This window comes from Nestor notabilis, unplaced genomic scaffold (assembly GCF_000696875.1).
Source record: "Nestor notabilis isolate BGI_N333 unplaced genomic scaffold, ASM69687v1 scaffold26386, whole genome shotgun sequence".
Classification (NCBI taxonomy): Eukaryota; Metazoa; Chordata; class Aves; order Psittaciformes; family Psittacidae; genus Nestor; species Nestor notabilis.
Genome location: NW_009932798.1, coordinates 21,120 through 26,493, shown reverse-complemented (window position 1 = coordinate 26,493; position 5,374 = coordinate 21,120).

The following is a 5,374-nucleotide window of genomic DNA, read 5'->3' as shown; positions in this document are numbered from 1 at the left end:
GCTGACGTATTGTGTAACTTGAGAGTACTAGTGTCCTGTTGGAAAATTGCCATTAGCTGGAAATTTCCATGTGAAGGCTCTGTAAATCCTTCAGTAGTCATGTCATAACGCTGCTTTGGGATGCCTGTCTCTGTGGTGATAGCAAGTCAGGCATTTGCTGTGCAGAACAGTAGATGTAGGGAACAAAAATGAGAGGGAAGATGGGGTCGTGTGAGAGGGCTGTTCAGAAGTCAGCATGCTAATGTAGTGCAGAGGGCCAGCCTCCATTTGAAACCACATAAAGAAACTAATTGCTTCTGAAGTGAGCCCTGCTTGCTTGTTTTATTGATGAAAAAACAGACCACAATTACTTCTTGATCGCAGATTACTTATTACCTGTACCTAAATGTTGGGCAGCTCTCAGCATCCCCTCTGATCTGGCATGGCAACATCTTACTAGGAACCAAACTTTTTGTGGCTTGTACTTGTATTCTTCTATGTGGAAGTGGAAAATGCATCACCAATCATAGCTGATCTGCAGGTGACTTTCAGGAAGTTAACTGAGCACTTGACCCTGAAGGGGTAGGGAGTTGGATCATGTGATTTATTTTTTTTCTTGTTCTGTGTGTTAATAAATTTTCAGGAGACCTGGACTCAGAGCCCCAGGACTTCACTTGTGGTTCCTCTTTCCCACCCCCTGTCCCGAGTTGTTAATGTTACCTTATGTGCTGTTAAGTGCATCTGAAGGGCAGGGTCTGGTGGATAGCCATTGCAAAAATACTGCAGCTGAATGCTTTCTGTAAATCTTGGGACAGACAACATCCTGTATGGAATAGCCTTGTGTTTTACATGGTTGAAGGAGATAATAGCCTATAAATTTAAAATTTGATGAGCAGGACCTTACTGAAAACCTAATGATAGAATGTGTGGGGGATGAAAATGGTTATAAATCTAGAGCTGACTGCTCCAAGAAAAGGAAGCATGTAGTGACTGCAGAAAAGGATCATAGATCCAAAAGAAGCAGGAAACATCAGTGGAGGTAGGGAGCTGTTAGGTCAGATCACTTGTGAAGAACAAGGTATGACCATATGAGTGATTACTGCTGATAAGTGAAGGAATGCACATGCAATGTGGCTGAGGATGCAGCTACCATGGCAAATGCAAGGAAACCTATCCTTCATGAGAGAAGTGCGAACTGCTGTAGATCCACTGCAGCGTCAGAGCATGTATGGGGGCAGTTGTCATAGAGCAGATGCCAGGCTATTAGTTCACACATAGTTAGTCCATCATCACTTACTTGCATGCTTTTTTATGGAGAGTTAAGAGGATCGCTGATGTACTAACTACCACATAAAACTCTTGCATTAAACACAAGATGGTACACTTTCGGGTGCATCAGGAGCTTTTTAATGACCAGACAGTCAAAAATAAAGTTGCAGGAATAGCAAGAATACTAAAGCAGGCTGGGGTAGAACTGGGGAAGACCAAATGCAAAAGGGGTTTCATTTATCAAGGACAACTAAGTCCACAGAGAATGTTTCTGTTTAATATATTAGGATTAAGATGGAAAAACACACAGAAATCGATTACAAAATAACCTGAAAAGTAGAATATACAGAAAAAGTTGAAATAATCATTGTCTTATTTTCTTAGATCTTACTGGAAAAAAAGGATAAATTGTTTTCAGGTGCCTACTACCAGCAGTTTTCATGAGGACTGCAGGCAAGAAAAGGGGAAGAACAGAGAATGTTTGCATAAAGGGACATGTACAAGTTCTCCAGGCCTGAAAAAATGTGCTGAAAAGCATTTAAAGGATGAGCCATTGTTATTTCTGCCCCATGGGTGATATTTTCAGGAGCACCTGGAGGCCAAGGGATTTCCACAAGACTGGAAGCAGACAGGTATTGCCTTTCTCTTCCCAAAGTGAACAGACCTCTGAAATTTCCAAACAGGCAGCTCACCTTCATTGTACTAGATGAAACTGCATCACACTGATCTGCCAATTCTACAAATATCCAGATCAGGGTGTGATACACACTATCTGTATAAGTTTACTGGGAACAGACTGTACCATGTCAGTCTAATGTCATTCTGGCTAAGCAGCAGAGTGGTTAAAGGGAAAGGAATGAATGTATCCGGGTAAGGGTTTTGACACAGTCCCTCATGATAGTCTTGTGAGCAAACTTGCACTCTAAGCCTGTGACTGCTGTTCAGTCCCAGGGAAATTTTCTTGGAAGCTTCCCCTGGAATAGAGAATTCACTTGGAAAGAAATGTGCATGGTGTAAAGCAGGGAAGATGATTGCAGGCCCTTTGGGGAATAGGGTTCAGAATTATCATAACAGATCAGACAGACAGTTTGAAACCAATTGGGTGGAATCCAGTAATGACAAGTACGAGGTGTTCTGCTCAGGAAACGCAGGAAGGGAGCAGGTGGATAGGCAGTAGTGGGGAGGCGGGGGGACTTGCGCAGATGGAGCATGCTGGCTGGATTCATGGGTGTTCAGCATTGTTTGGGGCTTCCTGATCTTCACTGACATCTTGCTGTTGGTGCCCAAGTGCTTGCCAGGGCTTAACACTGAATCCCACGAACTTCCCTGGGAAAAATCCATGCCTTGATCTGTTACAGGAGGGTCTCTGCTAACAAGCCCCTGTGTGTTCTGCCTGTGTCCCAGCACCGGCTGCAGTGGGATCCTCCGAACCAGAGGAGGGGTGAGGAACGAGTGAGGGGAAGGGGAGGCAGCCAAAAGCTGGCGCAGGGCTGCTCTGCGGGCTGGAGGAGGCTTGTGTGGCCCAGGAGCTGCCCCTGCTGGGCAGAGGGTGGGGTGGGCAGCCAGAGCGTGCAGGGCGGCCGGGCAGGATAACCGGGGGAAATGAGATAGATGGGAGGAAATGGCGAAGTCCCACTGAAGGCCTCTCTGGAGGGTAGCTGGGCAGCTGAGCTGGGGCAGGGCAGCTTCCAACTCTGATGGAACTGGGAAAGGGAAGCTGGGAGATCCTCCAACAGGGCAAAAATCTGACAAAAAACGAGACAGCAAAGGAAGGGGAAGAGAGGCTTTGCAGCTGGGCCATTGCTGCCAGGACCCCGCTTGACTCACACTGCTGTGCAGTTCCTACTGGTGAGTCCAAAGGCCATGAAGGCCTACAGTTAAATCTACTGTTTAAAAAGAACAAGAAGGAAACAGCACGTGGGTATCTGAACAGAGAAAGTGCTCACTGCCCCTGAAGACCACAGAGACTAAGATGATATTCACTTCTTTCTGTTAAAATATCTGGCTGCTTCATTTGTGAAGAGGTTTTCTGGACATAAGAGTTAAGCAGTTTGTTTTACAGTTAAACAGTGGTGTCTGCAACTATGAAAAGTAGTTCCAATTGATGCTGCATGTTGAAGTCAGTCTTCCAAAACCAGTATGTTTTGATAACAACCAATAAATTGTAGCTGGGAAGGTAACTTTGCAGATTGAGTTGCATTGGTGCTAGGGAAAACTAATTTCAATATGAATAATACAAACCAATTATACTGGGTTTTCTTAAGTTGCTGACTTATGACTAGCACGTCATGGTGTTTGATGTGTACTAAAAGAGCTTCAAGTCTTGATTTGCTGTTTTGTGATACCTGGAAATACGTCGGTTGTGAAATGATATGCAGCTGTGGGGCCAGCCACTCCTTCCTACTATTGTCGTAATGCCAATGTAACTATATACTGATATTTTTTTTTTTTTTTTGAGAGCTACCCTGTATTGTTCAAGGCTGTGATGGACATTTCAGCTCTTTTACTTCACCACACATCATTGTTTACTGGACTGAAGGTGGCGGTGAGATGCTGTATACTGTATTCATTAAATAGCCCAAGGTACATATAGAAAAAACTAGGTGGTTACATGTTTTTTAGCTCAGCCTGGCTCAGAGGCAGCTGAGCAGGTGACTGTGGGAGGGTTGCTCACCTTGTTTGCCCTTGTGCTGTGGGAGTTGGTATCAAGTGCTAACAGAAGAGTGGCAGCCAGGCATGGTGACTCACCGATTCATAACTTTTTCCTCCCTAATGTGGCAGAGCCTGTGATTCAAGAAGTACGTTGGTGAATTACACCTTGAGCCCATTATGGACCTGCGTGGCTAATCTGTGCTCTTTTCACTTTTACTTGTATATCACCTGAGCAAGGCTGTAAGGCTTAGGCAGCAATCCTTTCTGGAAGTGACTAGGTAAAACTTGGAGTTTGAACTGTGTTTATATTTGACTAAACAAAAAACCCCCACAATAGTAACAGAATCTCTATTGATAGCAGTGGGGGGTAGGAAGGAAAGAAAGGAATAGGATACAAAGGAAATCAGAGCCATCATGTTCTTGTTACCTGGGGCTCATGTGGCTGGAGTGTGGTTGCTCCTTTTGAAGCTTGGATAAGACTGCCATGCATCTGTCTTGTTCCCAGCAAGTTTAAAGCTAGTAAATAACAAAAGCTTTAATCTTCATGCAAGATACATGAGCACATCCTCCTAAAACAAGCATATGAAATATAACAGAGTAATGTACAAGATCGGATCCCACACATTCTCTCTGCATGATTTTAAATCCTACACAGTCACCCAGCCCTCGTCATACATTTCACAGCTTCTCAAGCTGTTCCTGAAGAGCACAGCAACAGCAGTGGTGGCACAGAACCATTTCTCTCTGAGGAAAAGTGTGTAAGGGAGCAGCTCTGTTGCTTCTATAAATGCAGCAGTGTTTGCAAAACCCTCTGTGTAGCAGGGACAGAGAAGTCTTACATTCTTGATCCGCAAGTTGGACCGGTTCCTCCTGCTCTTGAGAGCCTTATCCTGGAGTTATTTGCTCCAGCACAGAGTGCAAAGCAGCAAAGGCTTCTTTTTAGGACCATCAGTGTGATTGAGGTTTGGGGCTTGCCGGGAAATAGTGCTCAGTAGGTAAGTGCTGGAACACAGACACTATTGAGACTGAGGTGCCTTGCACAGAGGTGCTTGTTGCACACTGAGTGTGGCCCCAGAGGAGCTAGGGCAGAACTGTTCTTGCACTGTACACTTACTTCTCCTTGTTCTGTGTACACAAGGCTAAACTAATTTTGATAAGAGTGCCCCTATTTGCTTTCCATCTCAGCAGTTCCCACTGTATTGTTGACACTAAAGAAGTAATAGTGACAAGGTTCTATTCAGTAAACATACCCCTGACCAGCAAACTGCTGTGTGACTGGGTACCTCTCAGCACTTTATTCTGTATGTAATGTGGCCTGATTGGTGAGCGATGAAATTCCAACAATGAACTAGTGTAAGTAGCGACCATTCCTGAATCTAACCTCATAACCCAAGAAATGGGAAGTTGTCATACTGATACGTAGAATCAGGAATACTCTGCAGAGGTCAGTTTGGGACTGACAGTTTAAGTCTTT